Source organism: Vicugna pacos, chromosome 15 (assembly GCF_048564905.1).
Source record: "Vicugna pacos chromosome 15, VicPac4, whole genome shotgun sequence".
NCBI classification, from domain to species: domain Eukaryota; kingdom Metazoa; phylum Chordata; class Mammalia; order Artiodactyla; family Camelidae; genus Vicugna; species Vicugna pacos.
The window spans coordinates 5,401,745-5,424,097 of NC_133001.1; the positions used below are offsets into that span (position 1 = coordinate 5,401,745).

Below are 22,353 nucleotides of genomic sequence, written 5' to 3' on the forward strand. Positions count from 1 at the left end.
GGACAAATACTTCAAGGCAAAATTCAAATCTCCTCTTCCGGGGAAGTCCTTCTGGGTGCTTGCTGTTAATTGCAGTATGAATTACTTTCCTCACATTCTTAGTATCCTGCATTATAAGTAATAAACATGCAACAAATATTTGCAAAATTAGAGAGTAACTACTTCCTTTGGTGCTGTGATCTGTAGACGTAATTAATTTCAAAACCAGCTTCTAACAAACTTCTCTGCATCTTGTGATACATCAACCTGCCTGGGGTGATGAGGCTGCTAGGAAATGTCGGTCTCTCCCTCCTCCAAACTACTGTAGCACTCAGACCTACCAAAAACAAGAGTGTGTCTTGGCATCGTGTCTAAATATAGTCAAGACATGGAAGCAACCTAAATGTCCATCCACAGATGACTGGATAAAGAAGCTGTGGTATATTTATGGAATGGAATACTACTCAGCCATAAAAATAATAAAATAATGCCATTTGCAGCAACATGGATGGACCTGGAGATCATCATTCTAAGTGAAATAAGCCAGAAAGAGAAAGAAAAATACCATATGATGTCACTCATATGTGAAATCTTAAAAAGGAAAAAGAAGACACTAATGAACTCATCCACAAAACAGAAACTGACTTGCAGACATAATAAACAATCTCATGGTTACCAGGGGAAAGAGGGTGGGAGAGGATAAATTTGGGAATCTGAGATTTGCAAATGTTAAGTACTGCAAATGAAAATAGATAAAAAACAAATTTCTTCTGTATAGCACAGGGACTATGTTCATTACCTTATAATAACCTTTAATGAAAAGGAATATGAAAATGAATATATATATATGTATGACAGTGACTTATGCTGTACACCAGAGACTGGCACATTGTAACTGACTATACTTTAATTTTTTTAAAGTTTAAATGAAGCTAATAAGCCATTCATTAAGATCTTTATCCTCTTATCTTTAAAACATACACCTTAATGTTGACCTGAAGGCCAAGTTTGAACACTTTACTCCTTGGAGTTCTTTGTAGGAGCATGGTCTTGCAGGGCATGGTCTTGCAGCCTGGCCCACTTTCCTTCCCGCCACTGCCTCTGCCCCTACCCAGAGACAGAGTCTCACACATGTGGCACTCTGATCTCTGCATCTGCGTTCTTTCCACATCCAGTCCCCATAAGCAGCTGCCCCTTGGCCACCCACAGGCACCACAAGCAGCATTGTCCACTCCTGGGGAGACTGACCCAAAGGAGGAGGCCCACACAGGCCCTGGAAGTAGGGAATTCCAGGGTGACAAGGGTAGAGGGGTCACTGTGGACATGTCTTCCTGACCCCAAGAAGGGCATAGACTCCTTGCTTTATGGGGGTGGCCTGGTCATAGAAGGGCCTAACTGGGGCCCCTATAGCACAGGACACAAGAGAGTCACCCTCTTACCCACATGTAAGTTGGAGCTGGGAGCACTTAACTACTTTCTCTTCATTCAACTTTGCGTCATTTATTATATAGTATTATTCTGTTTCCTGAGTTTAGATCATGTTTCTCTACTCAACTGTAATTTCCCCCAGGGTAGGCCTGGCTCTTTTGTATTTGTACCTGGACCTGCAGTGTGACAGACAGAGGGATTGATGCACTGATTGACTTGTCATTGTCAGGCAGTTTGCCATGTGGCTTGGAATTATGGAAGTTTCCCAGGTGGCTTTGTGAAGATAATCCTTCCCTGACTCCTCCCGATGGATTCATTTATTCTCGTGCCCTTTTCCTTATTTTCTCATCTGGTCCCTGACTATGGCCTCCGTCCTCCCAGCTTTCCCTGTCTGGGTGTTTGTGCTAATCTGTCAGCTAACAGAGTTAAGTGATCATTACAACAACAACAGTGCTTGTGTGTCATTCTTTTCAGCATTCTTAAAGGTCATACTTTCACATTAGTTATTTCTGTATGTGTTTACAATTGTCCTGAGAGGTAGAGAATGCTACTGTGTGTGTGAGCCCTGCCTGGGAGTCTGAAACAACAAAACTCTTACACAAGCTCACAGGATTAGTGGATAGGAGACGCAGAATTGAAGCTCTGGTCTTCTGCCTTCTAGAGTTTTCCTGCCTAAACCAAGTGATGACTCGAGAGAGCACATCAGCTTCCTGAATTTGAAATACTACCAAATGTAGCCATCACTGGCCCAATGGACCAGTGATGGTGCAAATATTAAAAGTCCAAGTGAACAGCTGTTTGAGCCTACCAATGATGATACATGATGAAGGGAAGAGATAATGGGTGTATGTGTATGTGTATGTGTGTGGCACTGGGTTTTTATGCATGTGCTCTGTGTCCTTGCGAGATTAAACCTTCTTCCACATGGAGTGACTGTACACTGCATTTTTCTTCCTCAGCACATTAAAAAAAAAAGACATTCAGTGTTCCAGCCATTTGAAATGTGCTTTATCCTCCTATAAATATTTATACCAACTTAATTCAAAAGTTCAAATCACATTTTGATTTTGAATTTCAGTAAGAATTAGTTTTGTCCAAATCTTAATATCTTGAAATATAAGTAACAGACATGCAACTTTTTTTTTTTGCAAGATGAAGAGTAACTGCTTCCTCTGGTGCTGTGATCTGTGGGCAGATCAGCTTAATTACTTCAAAACCAAACTTTGTCAAAAATATAGAAAAGAAACTGGTGATTACCAAATGGGAGAAGGAAGGAGGGGAGGAACAAATTAAGGGTATGGGATTAACAGATACATACTACGATGTATAAAATAGATAAGCAACAAGGATATACTATACAACACAAGGAATTCTAGCTATTATCTTATAATAACTTATAATAGAGTATAAAATACTCCAAAAATATTCAATCACTATGCTGTACACCTGAAGCTAATATAATGTTGTAAATCAACAATGCTTCAATAAGTAAGTAAACCATATATGTCAATTAAGTAAGTAAGTAAGTCAGTCAGTAAGTCAGTAAAAATAAATAAATAAATAAATAAATAAATAAATAAATAAATAAATAAAAGAATAAATAAATAAACCAACTTCTGATAAACTGCTCTGCACCTTGTGATGCAATAACCTGTGTGAGGTGACAAAACTGCATTAAAAATGTAGTAGTTTTCATCTTCTTTGGATGTACACCCAGGAATGGGATTGCTGGATCATACAGTAATTCTATTTTTATTTTTTTGAGGAATCTTCATACTGTTTTCCATAGTGGCTGCACCAATTTACATTCCCACCAACAGTGCACAAGGGTTTTTCTCCACATCTTCTTCAACAGTTGGAATTTCTTGCCTTTTGGCGATACCCATTCTAATGATTTGCATTTCGCTGATGATTAGTGATATTGAGCATCTTTCCATGTGCCTGTTGGCCATCTGTACATCTTATTTGGGAAAATGTCTATTCAAGTCCTCTGCCCATTTTTGAATCACTTTTTTTTAAAAAATATTGATTTGTATGAGTTCTTTATATATTTTGGATATTAACCCCTTACTGGATATATGATTTTCAACTATTGTCTCTCATTTGGTAGCTTTTCATTTCATTTTGTTGGTGGTTTGCTGTGCAGAAGTTTTTTAGTTTGATGTAGTCACTCTTGTTTATTTTTGCTTTTGCTTCTCTTGTCTAAGGAAATATAGACAAAAAATAATATTGCTAACATTGATGTCAAAGAGTAGCCTGCCTATGTTTTCTGCTGAGTTTTAAGGTTTCATTCTTACATGTAAGTCTTCTATTAATTTTGAGTTGATTTTTGTGTGTAGTGCAAGATAGTGGTCTAGTTTCTTTGAAAAGATACATACACACCCCACTATATTCATCACAGCATTGTTTACAATAGCCAAGATATGGAAACAACCTAAGTGTCCATTGCCAGATAAGTGAATAAAGAAGACGTGGTATATACATATACAAAGGAATACTACTCAGTCATAAAAAAGATGAAACCCTGCGATTTGAGACAACATGGATAAACCCTGAAGGTATTATGCTAAGTGAAATAAGTCAGACAGAGAAATACAGATGCCATATGATTTCACTCATATACAGAAAATAAATAAATAAATATATAAATAAACCAAATCAAACAAAAGCAAACCCATAGACAGAGAATAGAGTAGTGTTTTTACCAGAAGGGAATGGGGAGGGATAGAGCAAAATGGGTAAAAGGATTCAATTATATGGTGATGAATGGAAACTTTTGGTGGTAAGCATGCTGTAGTTTATACAGAAGTCAAAATAGAATACTGTACACATGAAACTTATATAATGTTGTAAACCAATAAAAATTAATTAATTAAAATTTTAAAAAGGAAATGTGGTTTCTCCATTTTCAAAGATAACCCCAAAGGTCACCATGGGATCAGTCTTCCAAAAGATTGCTGTGATTGGGTTATCACCCTGAAGAATAATCTCTCAGAGGATGGATAGAAGTGATTTCCTCCATAGTGACACAAAAATGTACGAGGTCTAGAAACAGCCTGGACTTCTGAAATGTAAATACATCTCATTTGAACACAGAGGGGGAGATGAGGGAAGCTTCCAGAGACAAAAATAAGTGTGGAACAAGTGAAAACAAGTAGGCAGAAAATCATAAAGTATTCTGGGCAGCAAGTTGTCCATGGTAACTAGAGATACTACTAATAACACTGTGTAAAGGTACAGTGAGAAATGAGGCAGGACAGACAGGGGACAACTCAGGACCGGCAGTGGAGGGCAGGAAGGACAGGGCAGATGGCAGCCCTGGCTCTAGTGCCAAATTGAACATTTGACTTTAACCAGTAGAAAATAACCCAATTTAGGGAAAAGAACTCTTGCAAGAGTCGGGGAGGTAAATTGGAAGAGAAACTAGATACAGAAAGATATGCTAATGAGACATTAAAATACCCCCCTTCAACTGTGTTGGACAACACTACAGCAGTGGCCATGTGTTGAGACAGAAAAGGACATATGTAAGAAAGGGAGTAAAAAGCTGTCATGTAGAAGAGGTGTGGAACTCACTTTGGGTTGCTCCAGAGAGCAAAATCAGGACCAGTGAATAGAAATGACAGGAAAGCATGTCATGGGGCATCCGTGTAAAGACAATTTGGGGAATAATTACTGCTGAGAAGCAATGGTATAGGCTGCTTTGTGAAGTGTGAGCTCTCTGACATCGGTGGGACCTCAGGCACTGACAAGATTTTGATGCTTTAATACATTTGTCGGAGAGCTTGTGGGTGCATGATTCAATATCTATGTTTACTTTACATGAACTTTAGAATTATTTTGTCACATTTCCCCCTTTATAATTCTGACAGTCTTCAGGATTAGTTACAAGTAAAAAAGAAGGAGGGTAGTGGAAGAAATACCAAAAAAGACAAAAAGAACTCTCATTTACTAAGAATGTATAGGGGATAAGTCATGGCACTAAACATTTTGCACACATCGTGATTATCCGAAAAGGAACAAATGAAGCCAAGAATATTCATAGTTTGAAAACCACTTTGAGTTACTATTTGCTTTTCTGATACCCAAAAAAGATCCTTAGTCCCCCTGAATACATCCCAGCCAGGGCTCTGGTTGCATCTCTGTGCTACCTTCATGATGTTGGAAGTCGACATAGATGGTAGATTGGGGCATATTGGAGTGGAACATCGAAAAGCAAGCCAAAATGCCCTTGGACATTTTGCCTAGAAGAAGAGGGTCTCCATAGGAAAGAGAAATAATAACACGGAGGCAAAGGGAAGGTAATAGAATTGAAATTCTTATTATTTTGAATGATATTAAACTTTTGTCAAGCTCTTATAAGAGCCATGTACTATGTTAAGCACTTTAAATGAATAATCTCATTTGTTTCTCATGATCTCCTGTGAGGAGGGCTATAACATAATCCTCATTTTACAGATATATAAACTGAGGTTCCGAGAGCTTAGAAAACCTCTCAAGGTCATGCAACTTGCAAATGCATGCAAAATCCATTACTCCCAATTCAAATGAGATAACAACTGAAAAGTCAAATGGAATGTGGACAGGGACACTGCATTCCTAATTCACTTATCAAGTATTGCATTCATGATCATCACAACTGACATCTCTGAGCCAGTGTTGTTCCCTCTGTGCTGTGGGTATAGAGGCCTTACGTGGGTGATCTAGGGGAACACTTCTCACCCCCAATCTGGAATGATGTCCTGCTCTAATAACAGCAGTCACACCAGTAGAGAAGTGGTTCATTTGATATCAAGAGTCCCAGGTTAAAATGCAGGTTCTCCAGAAGGTGTAGTGCAATAAATGTGGATGAGCATTCCAATCTGAGTTAATTGATTTGAGTTTGACTGTCAGAGGAAAGAGAGATGACCACAGATCTGAGACTGAGAAAAAATGGGGAGATTGAAGGAGAAGAAGAGGACAAAACCATCGATGGGTTACATTCCTGAAAGGCTCTCCTGAACCCTCGTGCCTGGGGGGAGACACCAGCCCTATGCTTCCATGATGACATGTGGTCCCCCATCACAGCACGTCCACTCCAGATTGTGATGCATTATCCACTGACTGAATTCTCAGCAGACTTGAGCTACTGAGAGTTTAACATGACTAAGGAGAGCAAGGACTGGGTCTGTGTTGCTCATTGCTGCGCCCTCAGCATCCCAGAACCAATCCACAGTAAATACTCAGAAGGAATTTGACAGATGGATGCAGGAATGAATGAGTGCACGTGCTGACCGGTTGACTATAAGGTTCCATCTCAGTATCACCTCTTAAGCAGTCCTTACCCAGGATGTTTGTGTATTTGTGTTATTCCCACTTCAATGATTAGATATTTGTGGATTTTTGTAGTCTTGTGTCAACCATTTACCAAAACCCCTTCTCCCTTTTACCCCCTTCTGGAAGAGTTCCACCTTGTAGGAACTAAAATTCACAGCAGAACCATCTGACCTCTTTACGGACATGTACTAGCCACTGTAGGTTGGTTGCAGTAGAAAAAGTAGTCGCTGGTGTCAAAAGACCTGAATCCTGTAAATACTAGTAAATACGAGTGTCTTAAGTATTTCTTCCCTGAGCCTCATTTATCGGCAGTAAAACTAAAATAGTAATAGGTGTGTGGTGAGAATGACATGAAATTACTTCTGTAAAGCATCTGGAACCTTGTAGGTACTTGGTGAATGCTAGTATGCTCCTCCCCTGTTCCCGCTGAGTGAAAAAAAAAATCAATTTAAAAAAAAAGAGTTATCTTGTCCAGACTTAGATTTCTGTCTTTACCAGAGCTGGGAGGCCCTTAGAGGTTAGAACACAGTCCCATCACTTTAGAGATGAGAAAGACATGCAGAGACAAGCAGCTGCTGGCTCAGTGTTGCACCAGTGATGGCCAAGGCCAGCAAAACCAGCCCCTTTTCTCACCAGCACTGTCTGGTTAGTCCCTTTATGCTACGCTTGGAATTGCCACGGAGGGAAGCTGCATTTACAGACGGCCCCTTCCAGGTTTCCAGGGCATTTGTCCTGTATTAATGCTAGCCGCCCAGTGGAACTGGCTTGACCTTCCTTCCTCACTCAAATTGACTTCAAGAGGTAAACCCGATGAGCACCTTCCAGAAGCTGGATTCACCAGGCAGTTTTCTCTCTTAGCCCTTCAGCTGACAAAGATGTTTATAAACTTCTGTATTTATAAAGCTGCCTGAGATGGAGGGGTGAGGGGTGGTGGGGTGGTGGGGTGTTGGAAGGTGGTGTTGTCAGGGGAAACAGCAGGTAATAGACTCTCCTGGGACATGCTGAGCAGGGAGCACCAGCTGCCACTGGGCTCAGAATCATCCATAATATGACAAGGTCTTTTCCCAAACATGGCCTAGCATAGGATTGTGGGTATTTCATGGAATTTCTACACATATGGTCCAGTCGCTTTTTTTTTTCCAGAAATGAGAGACTGAGATCTAACAAGAGGAAGAGACTTGCTCAAAGCCACATAAAAAATTAAGAGGGACAGAATATCAGAGGCAGACTGGCACATAAACCTGTAGCTGCCACTCACATGTGTTAAAATCTCCCACCCATTGTGGTTGTGAATGTATCCATTTCTCCTAGTACTTATGCTAGGTTTTGCTTTATACCTAGTAAAGCTGTGTTATGCAGTTCAAATAAGTTATAACTTTGTGTGATTTTATAGAGGCTCTTGATTCCTAATACTGGACACTAGGATATTAGATGTTCCTAATTTTTGCCTTAATGTCTATTTGTCTGATGTTAACATAGTTACCTCTTGTTTGTAATATCTTCTTCTGTCCCTTTACTTTCAATTTTTCTGTGTCATTATGTTTTGTGTCTTTTTCATAAAGAGCATTTAGCTGGATATTTCATCATTGTTGTTGTTTAAAATATAATCTTATCATCCCTGCCTTCTAGTGAGTGAATTAATCTCTTTATGTTTATTGTGATTATAAACATGTTTTGATTTATTTCCACCTTCTTATTTTCCTAAAACATACGTTATATTTTTTATTTCTACAAATGAATGTATTAACATATATGTAAATAACTAGACATATTAATAATTTATAATACATGACTCTAACACCCATCTTGTGAACTAGAATATTATTAAGCTATAGAAACCATCTTTGCTTCTCTCTCATAGGTAGTCTGTATGAATTCCTAAACAGTAGATTATTTAGTTTTGCTTGATTTTCACCTTTATAGAAATGGCTGCATTTTGTTTTCATAATTAGTTTAACATTTTTGCTCAACATTTTATTTCCAAGATTTATCTATGTTCCTATATGTAGCTGTGTTTTATTAGTTTAACTGCTGCATATTATCTCATGTGTAAGTACTTCATGATTCATTCATCCATTCTCTTACTTGTCATCACTTAGGTTATTTCCAGTTTTTTCCTGCTATGAAATTCTTGTGTATGATTCCTGAGGCCCAAGTGGTAGAGGGCATATATCGAGGGAATACATATTAAAGTGAGATTAACTTGGGTTTGCACATGTTCAACCTTATAAAAGAATATCTATGTGATAACTGTTTTCTAAAGGAGGGGTAACAACTTACATACCCACCAGCAGTACATAAGTGTTCCTGTTGTCCCACGTCCCACCAACACTTGGTGTTGTCAGACTTCTTTAGTTCTTGCCTAGATAGTAAATGAAAAATACTATCTTGCTGTGGTCTTAATTTGCACTTCCCTGAGGGAGAAGACAGTTGTTTCAAGAGAAGGGAGTGATCAGCGGTGCTGAATGCTGCTTCCAACTATAATGGTCTAATGGGCCACCCCTCTAAAAAATGCCTGCATTTTAATATGGGACAATGCTTTGACTCAAAGGAATGAATCTTAAATACTATATAATCAGCCGTATCTTAGGCCAGTGAAACAAGGGGCAGCTGGGAAAAGGAGCAGGCTCACAGCAACCCCACATCTGGGTGAACAACCACACTGCTTTGCCAGGAACTCAGGGGTTTTCCCTGAATGCAGGACTTTTTGTTTTAAATCCCAGGCATACCAAGTCAAGTTGGTCACCTACTCATACTGCACGGGGAGATTCTTCCCGGCTCTATCAGTGCTAAAACATTTTATTCTCATGCAAGAAGGCTAACCCTCATGCACACACACCCCAAACTGGCCTGGCCTCTGTATGGCAGAGGGCAGCCTAACCTAGGCTACAGTCTGAAGCCGCCTTCTTGCCTGAAAATATTGCTTGTTATGAGTGAATAAAGTGAATGAAATCATTTTATTTCTCATTCTAAAAGAGAAATCTGGAAAAAAATTAATAAATAAAAAAGAGAAACCTGAATCACATGGCATTTTTTTTGTCAGTGCATTACTCAGCAGCTGTTTTAAAAAAAAAAAAAAATCCCTATTTCCCCAGGCTGGGGAATTGTGATGATTCAAAAAGACATCTCAAAACTGACACAGGCTGCAGGGCCAGTCCACCCAGGAGAATCAGTCACATTATGCAGAGCGTGTCACTGGGACATGAAGTTTGAGCTCTGCCTCCCCCACAAGGCTGAGTACACCCACGCGCACCCTGATGGATGCCTGTGTCTAAAAGCAAGCTCAACGGGGCTCTTGCTAGAGGCTGGAGCTTCAGGGAACCCAAAAGACAAAAACCCCCATTGTCCATTTTTCTCCTTTGCAACAAGTTGTAACAGCACCAGCCAGCACTTGTGTTGCTCACTTCTCACCTCGCAGACAAGCTTGGTTCTCCTGACGAGCTGGGCTGGCGTTCAACAGAAACACGCAAGCACAGCCACACCAGGTGTGAAAATATTTCGACGTTTCTTTCCTGTTGATAGATGATAGGACAACACAATTAAGTGTTTTGTTTTTTTTTTAAAAGACACTAATTAATAGTATAAATTCTAATATATGTGGTTTATCTCAGACGCTATGCGTGCTATATAATTCCAAGGCATGTTTTTGGTTTGGACAAAACCCAGAATTGGAGGGATGGTGCAGGTGTCCCTTATTTCAAAGCCCTTGGGTAGGAAAGGGCCTCGAAGATGAGCTGAGGAGTATGTGTTCTGTTCGCACTGCACCCTGCACAGCAGAAATGGTCCTGCAGGTGGGTCTGGGGAGCCTTCTTTATTTGGCCATATGTCTCTTGGTGAGAGGCCGCCATTCCTATGTGAGGCTGTGGGAAAGGAATCTGCCCAGAATTCCATTAAAAGGAAGTGGCAGAGAAGTCCCTTCTCCATCCCCCTATCGTCCTCAGTGACTGGTCTCCAGACAGCGGAGCCTCGTGTCAGCCTGCCATCTGCACAGGTTGACTGCTCCCTCCTCCCAGACCAGCCCCAGTGGGCGCCCACCCGACTCCACGGAGGGAAGACTCCAAGGTGCACCCTCACCCGTGAGCAACAACCATGCCCTTTATTCTCTCTTGTTTCTTTATCTTTTCTGCCTTGGTCCAATTTAGTAACCGGGCTCAAACCAATTACTGCCTTATAAGCCAACACCAACATCACTTGTGGCCCCCTTGTCACACCCCCTCCGTCAGAAGGGAAGATGCAGGCTCCAAGCCCTGGTGACCAGTATCAGCCAGTCATCAACCTGCTCCTCAGTTTCCTCCTCTTGGAAATAAAGTCACCTTCTGAGACTTTCACTGGGGGCTTCCCACACAGAGAATGTCAAAGCTGCCTTTGTATCAGGAGCTTGTCTGTGAAAGTGACACTGCCCAGCTTGGGAACACCTAAAACTCCAATCAGGGTGATCTCAGAGGTGGGGCTGGACTGTGATTGTAAGTGGAAAAGAAATCAATGTGATTATAGATCATCTGGAGGGTGGCTACAGGCAAAGTAAAAAAAAAAAAAAAAAGATTACCCAGATGCTCAGGTGTTTCCAAACACCCAGTCTGTGTACTTGTGCTTAGTGAGTTTTTTTTCAATTAAAGGTCTGCTTTTTATGCTGAAATTAACTCCTCCCTTCTTTTCTGTTATTAAAATGTAGTTTCCCAAATGCAGTGATGGTGACAATTGTCAGTAGTTTAATTTAGCTCCGGTTCATTTTTAATGTCCTTTCTTGGCACAGTAAGAGACTACAGCAGTCCCCAAATTTTGTTTAATTTTTTCTATGAAATGCAGAAATCTGGGAACCATAGATCTTGAGGATTTGAACAAAAGAGTCCTGAAGCTGGCCTCACCCTTCTAAGCCATCTTCAGGACATTAACTGTGTGCCAGGCACTGTGTGAGGACAAGTGTCCCCTCAGAAGGAGAGGTGTCCATCCCCCTGGCAAGCAGATCCTCACTGTGGACGGGGGTGCCCCTGCCGTTTAGTCTCTCAGAGCCCGGGAGGCCCCGTAGTCAGCCAGCCAGCCCCCCTGGTGCTGAATCTGGTTACATGATCTGCAGTCTCTTGGTCTGGCCGGCACCAACATCCAGTTTACTCAGCGGTCATATTTCTCCATTAAAATGGTTCACAAATCAGATTCCTGACAGTGTGGTCAGCGCGGCTGTGCCTGTGAGGCTGTGCCTGTGAGGCTGTGCGTGCTGACAGATGGGGGTTCTGGGGCTCAAAGACTGAGGCCAGCCCCTGAGCTGGAGAAAACTCTCTAAGGAAAATGCCCTGAGAGGGTCTCTCGTTGCCTGGCCCAGCCAGCCACCCCCTGAGGCACCTGTGAACACCACAGACACCCGCTTTCTTTCAAACCACAGCAAAGTTCACTAGTGAATCTGTCTCTAGGAAGGGACTTGGGTGCGTGCCCTAAATGCCATTAAGGACTGCAATGGTTTAAAGCTGGCGAATTTCGATTCCCTCTCAGAGCACTGTTGTTTTTTTTCTTTTTTAAACATATAGGAGGATCCACCTGCCTCAGAATCACTGAGGCACTGGTTAAAATTCATGTTTCCAGACCTAACCTCAGAATCTCTACAGAGTAGGATTCAGGCATCAGTATTTTAAAAATAGGCCCCTGGTGATTTTTTTTCTTTAACATTCTGTTTGCGAATAGCTTCCGTGAAGAAGGAAGACAACAAATGGGTTTCAATATGATGGGAAAACCTTTGGTCTTTCTGCTTCTAGACCCGGGAAACTGTATTCTTATCTTCAAAAATACTTGTTGCTATCATCGAGTTGGCACCAAAACAGGTTTTCACTAGAGGACTGTACTGAGAGAGCCCAGCGTACACTAGGGTTGCCTTACTTTGGGCAGCTATAACAAAGTGCCATAGGCTGGCTGGCTAACACAACGGACATTTGTTTCTCACAGTTCTGAAGGCTGGCAAGTCCAAGATGCTGGTCCATCCTATTCCTGGTGAGAACCCTCTTCCTGGTTTGCAGAAGGACGTCTTCTTGCTGTATCCTCAGTGGTGGAGACAGAGATATCATTTCTCTAGTCTTTATTGTGTGTGGAGGGGTAGTTAGGTTTATTTATTTATTTTTAGAGGAGGTACTGGGGATTGAACCCTTGACCTTGTGTATGCTAAGCATGCGCTCTGCCACTTGGGCTACACCCTTCCCCCATTTCTCTGCTCTTATAAGAGCATTACTGTCATCATGAAGGCTCCGTTCTCATGACCTAATTACCTCCCAAAGGCCCCCACCTCCTGATACCATCCCATTTAGGGGGTTAGAATTTCAGCAGGTCAATTTGGGGAACGCAAACATTCAGTCCCTAACAGAGGTCTTTCTTGGAGAGTCACGGTGAAGAACAAAGGAGTCTTGAGGTCAGTCCTTTGCCGGTCCCCTTCCCACTCCTGATTTTCTTGTACTGGAGAGAAGGGAAATGCAGGAGTGGCCTGTGCCGTCCATCAGCCCATGTTCCCCCCATGTGGACGCTGGTATCCTCAGGACTCTGCTTGCCACGGATTCAGCAGAGAACCAGCACCACTCATGTGACTGGGTGGACCAAGAGGGGTTACACGTATACCACGTAAGGATCACAATGAGGAAGGATATGTGATTTGATAGAAATGAGGGCACTACAAAATCTACTTAACCCTTCAATTCTACATTTATCCTTTTCTCTGTGGTACCCTGGGGCCACTTGGGACATCAAATGGGACACCATTTCTATAGTATGAAGGCACAATGATAGAGTGGTATAAGAAATAAAGATCAGGATTAAAATCCTAACTCAAACCACATCACTCAGTGAACATCTTTGAACCTCAAATTAAATTGCAAAGTTGAGGTGATGAAACCCAATTTTACCAGAGTTGGTTAAACAGGATAACACGTGGTAATCTTCTGGACTACAGTTGGTGTTAAATCAAGGGTATCTCAATGCGTGTGTTTACCCAGGGCTTGTTCCCAGGGTTTTCTATGGTTTCCATCACCCATCCCCAACCTCAGCTGTCTCACCTTATATCTTCTCTTTATGTTTTCTCCCCTCTTACACCCAGATCTCTCAGGAATGCTAGCAAAAGCCAGGAAGCCAGGCTAATCGTGGCCACATTAATTCACGCTACTAGGCAATCTTTCAGCATTTTTTTACTGATGTTATCAGCTACCTTCCTGTGGCCTCAGATCTCTAATCCTGCCCTGCATCCTTGACTCAATTTTGTCCCCATCCTGACACTGAAATTGCTTATGATTAACCTCATCATTGTCAAATCCAGAACTGTTGCCAGTTGTTTTCCAATGTCGTAAGAGTATAAGAGAAAGCAAAGTAAGGGAGGGCAGAAAAGTCCATTTCCTGAGCAGCTACTATGTTCTAAGCACTAATCTGGGCACCAGTTAACTAGTAAGAATGGGGGTTGAAGATGATAGTACAAGAGCTTTACGTGTCATGTTAAAGAGTTTATGCTTAATCTGATAGTCAGTTGGAAGCCTAAACAGGGAGGTCATTTAGTATCAATTAGAGCTGAGTTAGTAGAAAACTTAATCTGTGGTTGATAACATAAGGAAAAGAAAAATACCCATGGTCCTTGCTTTCAAAGAACTTGCAGCTAACTTGGAATACAACACTAATGTGTGTGAAATGCAGAACCGTACAAGGCATCAAGTAATCAAAATCTAAGTAGATGTTAAGAGGTCTGGGAGATCAGAGGAACAGGAGGGATTATGGAGACCAGACAGGTCCAGAGAAGCTCCCAGCAGCCAGAGCTGGGACTTGAAGAAGGGTAGCAGTTGGGTTGGTGCCAGAAGGGAGAGCATCACCATGGCATTAATAAGACCAGTGAAGGTGTGGTGTTGGTCTGCACTACTTTCCTCTGTAGGAGTTGTAACTCAGCCTCTTCTCTTTGCAGTACAATGGAACAGAAGTGGGCACATTTTAACAGGCCAAGTAGTAAATATTTTCAGTTTTGCAGGCCCTATGGTCTCTGTCACAACTATTGTCCCCAGCCACTGAAGCATGGAAAGCAGATACTGACAATACTTAAATGAATGGGTATGGCTGTGTTCCAAGAAAATGTTATTTATGGACAATGACATTTGAATTTCATATAATCTTAAAAAAAAAGTCCTATGCTGCATACAACTGACATACTTTTTAAATTTTTTTAAAATTTCTTAAATAAACAAATTTTTTTAGAGCAGTTTCAGGTTCACAGCAGAACTGAGCAGAAAATACAGGGAGTTCACACATAGCCCTCCCCACCCACACATACATACTCCCCTACCCTCACCGTCCCTCATCAGTGGGGCGTCTTTGGTACAATCAGTGAACCAACATGGGCACATTGTTATCAACCAAAGTCCATAGTTTACATTAGGGTTCACTCTTGATGTTGTACATTCTGTGGGATTTGACAAATGCAGAATGAAACGTAGCCACCACTGTAGTATCATACAGAATAATTTCATTGTCCTAAAAATCCCTTGTGCTCCATCTTGACTTTCATATAATCTTTACATGCCATGAAATAATGTTCTTCTTTTGATTTCTTCAACCACTTAAAAATGGAAAAATCAATCTTAAGTCACAAGCCATTTGAAAACAGGCGGTGAGCGATTTTACCTGGGAGTAGTAGTTTGCTGGTGCCTGTAGTGGAGGGAAAAATTGTGATCCCTATGGAATCAAGAGACCTGGGACCTCACCTGGGCCTCCACTCCACTCAGCAAGTGCACAGCCATGCCTAAGTATTTAGCTTTCTGTGTCTCAGCTTTCTCACCTGCAAACTGGAGATAAAGTGGAAGCAGCCTCTGTCTTCTCTGGTGGTTGTGAGGATTAAGTCGTGGTTTCTAATACCATTCTCCAACAGCAGGAACCAGAGCTGCCTGGGGAAATGGCTGATTTGAGGACCGGGGCCAATGAGTATACAAAGATGAGCTTGGAGCATCTTGTATTTCCGGAAAGGAAGAAAGTGCTCAGAACACACATACAAACACACACACACATACACAATGTTGGAGGTATGTCAAGAGAGACAGGAGGCAATTGTAAGAGCTCCCAATAGCCAAAGCTGGAGCAATTAAGGCAAAAAAAAATAGTATTGGACTATAACCCAAAATATATACTAAATATATGTGAATCCATATTGACACAGAGGACTGAATAAAAAAGTAAGTGAAAGAGATTAGACAAATACACTAATGTGTCTCATATCATTCCATGCAGAAGAATCCTAAATAATTTATGCAGATACTCCATTTTCAAGGAAGGGAGCATAATCCTCTACTTGTTAAGCATGGTCTGGGCATAGTGACTTTCTTCCAAAAAATACAGTATATAAAGGGCTGGGATGGGAGAAGAGTAACTTCATAGTAGATAAACCTGACCAACTCCACCCTAGTCAAGTGATCTAAGTCAACACCAACAGTGCTAAGTCATATTGATGGCAGGTACCCTTGATAGAGTGTGATGAGAATGACACTTTACTTCTGCGATTTTCCTCCCCAAAACCCATCTCCCCCGACTAATCATAAGAAAAAAAATCAGACAAATCCCAGCTAAGGGACACTCTACACAATACCTGACCAGGACACACTCAAAGCTTTTGAGGGCATCGTAAACAAGCAAAGTCTTGTACTTTGGTTAATAATAATGTATTAACATTGGTTCATTAATTGGGACAAATGTACCATACTAATAAGATATTGATAGTAGGGGAAATTGTCCATGAAGTATACAGGCACTCTCTGTATTATCTTTGCAACTTTTCACTTTAAATCTAAAAAGATTGTAAAATAAAACTCTTATTTTTAAAAACTCTCTATAACAAATATATAATAATTTTATATGTGTGTATATATATAAATATTTTTATATATTTATTTTAAATATATATATATATATGTAAAACATGTGGCCTTCCTTCTATATAGTTTTCTTTATTGATGTATAGTTGGTTTACAGTGCTGTGTTAGTTTCTGGTGTACAGCATGGTGATTCAGTTTTTATATATATATATATATATAATATATTCTTTTTCATAGATACTGAATGTAGTCCCCTGTGCTATACATTAGGACCTTGCTGTTCATGTATTTTATATATAGTAGTTAATATCTGCTAATCTCAAACTCCAAATTTATCCCTCCCCAACTTTCCCCTTTGGTAACCGTAAGTTGTTTTCTATGTCTGAGTCCCCTTTCTGTTTTGTAAATAAGTTGTTTGTATCATTTTGGGGGGATTCCACATATAAATGATATCATATGATACTTGTCTTTCTCCGTCTGACTTATTTCACTTAGTATGATCATCTCTAGGTCTATCCGTGTTGCTGCAAAAGGCTAGTTCTGTCATTCTTCACCCAAGGCAATGCTAATCTCCACAACACGGAAGTCTTGGATCAGTTTCTTAAGCTCTGTTGTGAACTTCATCGCCCAACTCCAAGGGGTGCTATTTACACAATCGTCTCCGTGAATGAAGCCCCAGAGTTGTGCCGAGTGCCGTGGTACTTAAGTACTTTGCAGTCTTGGTGCCTGAGTTTATCACCCGTAACCCAGAGATGACTGTTGGTGGACATGAAGGAAGCAATATATGTCAAGCGGTGAGGACAGTGCCCAGCATATACCAAACGCTGCATCAGTGTTAGCTAGTGTTGTGGTGGTGGCGGCTGTTGTCACTACTATTTATTTGTTTTCTTGAGACCAGTGAGTAGTATGTGTCTCTCTAGCCTCAGTAATACTGTAACAGTGGCTGTTTAGTCACTAAACAAAAGGCACTCCTGACACCGTATTCAACCTGGGTCCACGTTTAACCAGGATTATCACCATGTTGGAATACCATTTTAACCACGATGCCCTCTCCCCTAAGCCCCAGTTCCTTTCTAAACACAATGAATGTGGGGGCCTGAGAGCCCTTGTCAAGGGGAGGAGACAGCAGGACCGAGTCAGAGGCTTGCCTGGGGGTATCCGTCACCCTCTACACCCACTCCCATCTACGGGTCCTGCCCATTCTGTCTTACAGTCATATCCCAACTTGCCCATCTCTCCCCAGTCAAACTGTGCCTGTGATGGGTCACTAGCAAACCACCAGTTTAGATGTTGCTACAAGGTATTTTGCAGAACTAAAGCAGATTATCCCCACCCTACCCCATAATGTGAATGAGCTTTATTCTATCACTTGAAGTTTTCCTGGAGAGGAAGGAACCCTGCCTCAAGAGTGTAACATCAGCTTTTACTTGCATTTCCAGTCTGCCCGCTTGCTCTAAAGATTTCAGACTCACCATTCCCATGACCATGTGAGTCAATTCCTTAAAATAGATCCCTCTCTTTAGACATACACACGTAATCACATGTATCCCATTGGTGCTGTTTCTCTGGCAAACACTGTGGGCCCTGATTGGATGTCTAATACCACCCTCACCTCAAAATTAAAGCTGGATCATTTCACCCACAGCCTCCCTACCCCTCCTGCAATGCTCACCCTGGACACCCCCAGTCTGCCCTTTATGGAAGAGAAAGAAGCAGCCCCTGATGCTACAGTAGAAGAATGAAAGTACGAAATATGGGAAAAGCCCACCCTTTCTCTTTGCAAATTGGTGGCAATCCATGCTTTGGAGTGGCCCAGCCTAACAGCAGTGGCTTCCCTAATGATGCTCAGTTTGATGATTTACACTGCAACACTGAAAAAGGAGAATTTAGAAAAAGAATCAAGATCAACCATGAAGAAGTAAACAGAGTGCATCATATGCCCAGAAACCTTGCATCATTGCAGTGAAGACTCTATCCAGTAATGTTCTTGGTTTTGATTATACAAAGCATTCTTCTAAACCAGACCCTTCTGGGGAGTTCAACCCAGACTTGTGTCTCTGTGGGCATCAGGAGGAGGCTATGGGTTTTCTTAGAACCCAAGTCTCAGTGGGCATTTGATTAGTGCTTCAAATGACTATGCCATCTGCCTCGTGCTCCCTTGTCTTTGGAGATGGCTGGCACTCTGTCTATGGAGTGTGTATCTACTTTTACTTTAACCTGAGCACTCAACCCCTACACCTTGTGGCCTTTCTCTCACCTTCTGAAACAGCCTACACTCCGTGTAGTATGTATCTCTCTAAATAAATCTACCTTTACTCAACTGTGACTTGCTCCTGAATTCTTTCCTGCATGAAGCCAAGTACCCACACTTGGTGGGGGCATGTCCCAGGGGCTCAACCAAGACCTGGGACATGGCTCACCTCTCACCCCACATTTGTTTTTTTTTTTTTGCTGTGTCAATTACAAAGGAGGAGGGCATGAGAGTGCTGGCTACCCAATAAATTTGTGATTGACAAATTAGAAATGCCTGCTACTTATAAATTCATTGGAACTAATATTAAAAATGTAAATATTGCTTGTTGTAAGCTTAGACCTATAGATTCAGTATTATAATTGAAGACACGCACACAAATAGTAGAAACTGTGACAATTTGTACACCTTATGAAAGTAGATAACATTCTTTGAGATAATATTAGTTGTTTATGTTGTCCTAGGGTTGTTTAAGAACATTGGCAGAACTCAGGAATGACTCCTTCCTTGGGCTAGACTTTAACTGATCTTTTTTTAAATGACATGAAAATTTCAAGAAATCAAGAAAAAAAAATGACTACACCATCTGCCTATGGGATATCACTGCCATTCCAAAGGAAGAAAAACTTGTGCACATGAAGACCATCTTTACAGGGCATTACAGCAGTAGTAGGAGAAATATCCTGGCATCTGCTCCATGTCTCTTTTTGGGTCAGGTGCTTGATGATCAGAAGCTTATGAGCCTGGGTACGCATTCAAATGATACTTCCAAACCAAGCCATTCAGTTGATGCTCACACTTCTGAAGTGAGCCACATTTCTTTCAATCCTATAGTGAGTTCATTCTTGCCACAAGATCAGCTGACCAGCCTTGTGGGATCTGAGACTCTGACACTTCAGTGCATTCCTTTTTAAATGCTGGAGGGGGTGTGGAGAAAACGGCACCCTCCTACACTGTTGGTGGAAATGCAGTTTGGTGCAGCCACTGTGGAAAACAGAATGGAGATTCATCAAAAGACTAAAAATAGACTTACCATATGACCCAGGAATCCCACTCCTGGGCATGTATCCAGAACGAACCCTACTTCAAAAAGACACCAGCACTGCAATGTTATTTGTAGCACTATTTACAATAGCCAAGACATGGAAACAACTGAAATGTCAATTGACAGATGACTGGATAAAGACGTTGTGGTATATTTATACAATGGAATACTATTCGGCCATTAAAAATGACAACATAATGCCATTTGCAGCAACATGGATGTCCCTGGAGAATGTCATCCTAAGTGAAGTTATCCAGAAAGAGAAAGAAAAATACCATATGATATCACTCATATGTGGAATCTGGAAGAAGGAAGAAAGAAGAAGGAAGAAGAAGGAGAAGGAGAAGAAGAAGGGGGAGGGGGAAGGGGGAGGAGAGGGAGAGAAAATGTAAAACAGAAACAGACTCACAGACATAGAATACAAATTTGTAGTTGCCGGGGGGAGGGGGGTGGGAAGGGACAGACTGGGAGTTTGAGATTTGTAGATACTGACAGGTATATATAGAATAGATAAACAAGTTTATACTGTAGAGCACAAGGAAATATATTCAAGATCTTGTAGTAGCTCATGGTGAAAAAGACTATGACAATGAATATATGTATATTCGTGTGTGACTAAAAAATCGTGCTGTGCACCAGAAATGGACACAACACTAAACTGACTATAACTCAGTAAAATATTTTTTAAGTTGCATTCCTTTGAATCACATACGGATGAAATAGTCCAGGTTCAACAATTGCCTCACAATGAGACTAGTTTGGCTTCCAGGGGTACCGATCACAGACTGAACACCTGGAAAGTAAGTAAAACTGGAGAGGAACAATCCCCAGAAGATGCAGAAGATGGGCCACCAGAGTTGTTTAATCACGGTGGTAACACTTTCCAAGATATCTGATTTCTTCTAGAATCCCAATGCATCTTGGGTGATTGGTTCTCTATCAGAAGCCAGTATCATGCAACTGTGGGAAATGAGAACATTTAAAATGATGAAGACCCTGAAGGACGTGTGGACCCGGAAGGATAAGGGTCCTAGACAATGTCTGAACTTCTAGTGATTTTAGACGCCCCTTTTCTTCCTCTCAACCCTGAGAATAATTTCACACTGCTTTTGAGACACAGACTTTGTTTGGCTCTACTTCTATAATAAGTGCCATCAACAATGCTATTAGCCCAAACAGAAGGTGTTTTCTAAATAAGCCACTGGGAGACTTGAATCAGCAAAGCCAGACTCAAATTTAAATTTTCTTCAGGAATTTCCTAGTAACAAAGGTTTAAGTAGACACAGAAAAGAGAATGTGTGTGGTTATTTTTCTTTCAATGTTGTGTCCCCTAGTTTTTTTTGGCTCATTTAACTAAAGGCTACAGTGTTTAAGAAATAGAGCCAAGTGAAGTAGCCGTGAAGTCTGAATATTGCAAAAGGTCATTTTTATTCAGGAAATGATTCAAGTCATATAAATTCCTACTCTAAAATTTGCACATCTAACTTCCCCGGATGCACATTTTCTTAAAAAATTCCCCTCTCAGTTTCTTTAGTTAAGTCAAAAACTATGTGTTCCTCTTTCCCCATGTACTTTTGCCCATTAGTGCATTTCTTGAACTGTTTTCACATTATTTCTTTCCTGTCTGAATTTTTTAAAAATAAAACTTGGGACAACCAAGTCATAAAGGTGTATGTTTTTACCTGACAGTGACACCACAGACTGACTGTCCAATCAGGCAAAGAAGAGTGAGGCTATAGCCTGTATTTGTTTTTATTTATTTTATTTATTTTTTAATATTTTGTGGTGGGGGGAGTTAATTAGGTTATTTATTTGTTGTTTGTTTGTCTGTTTGTTTTAATGGAGATACTGGGGATTGAACCCAGAACCTTGTGCATGTTAAGCACATGTTCTACCACCGAGCTATATCCTCCCCCCGTATTTGTTTTTAAAATTAAATTAATCCTGTAACTTTGGGAGTCTGAGATTTGCAAATGATAACCACTATAAATATAAATCAATAAAAAACAAATTTCTTCTGTGTAGCTCTGGGAACTGTATTCAATAACTTTTAATAACCTTTAATGAAAAAGAATGTGAAAATAAATGTATGTGTGTGTGCATATATATATATACACACATGACTGGGACATTATGCTGTATACCTGAAATTGACACACTGTAATGGACTATATTTCAATTAAAAAAAATAACAAAATAAATTTTTAAAAATTTAAATTAATCCTGGATAAGGAAAAAAAAAAGTGAATCATCTTATCTTGCTTAACCCATTCGGTGGCTCCCAAGAGCATGGCCCACAGTGCCCTACAGACTGTGGCCCCTGCCCGTATTTCATGGCCTTCAGTCCTTCCACTCTGGCTACAAAAGCCTTATCTTGACTCGTCCAGGGTACCCAGATCATTTGGACCTCAAGGTCTTCTGCCTCCTCTTGTCTCTGTATGGACCATCCATCCTGCACCAAATATGACCACTTTGCCCTTTAGGTCATCTCATCAGAGGGTCCTTTGAGTGTGAGCCCCTGATATTCT

General features: G+C 40.9%; 1 pseudogene; it reads left to right on the top strand.

The window, feature by feature from the left end:
• The first annotated feature begins 18,282 nt into the window (after window positions 1–18,282).
• On the top strand, window positions 18,283–20,859 carry LOC140685959 (histone-binding protein RBBP4 pseudogene; annotated as a pseudogene).
• Window positions 20,860–22,353: the final 1,494 nt, after the last annotated feature.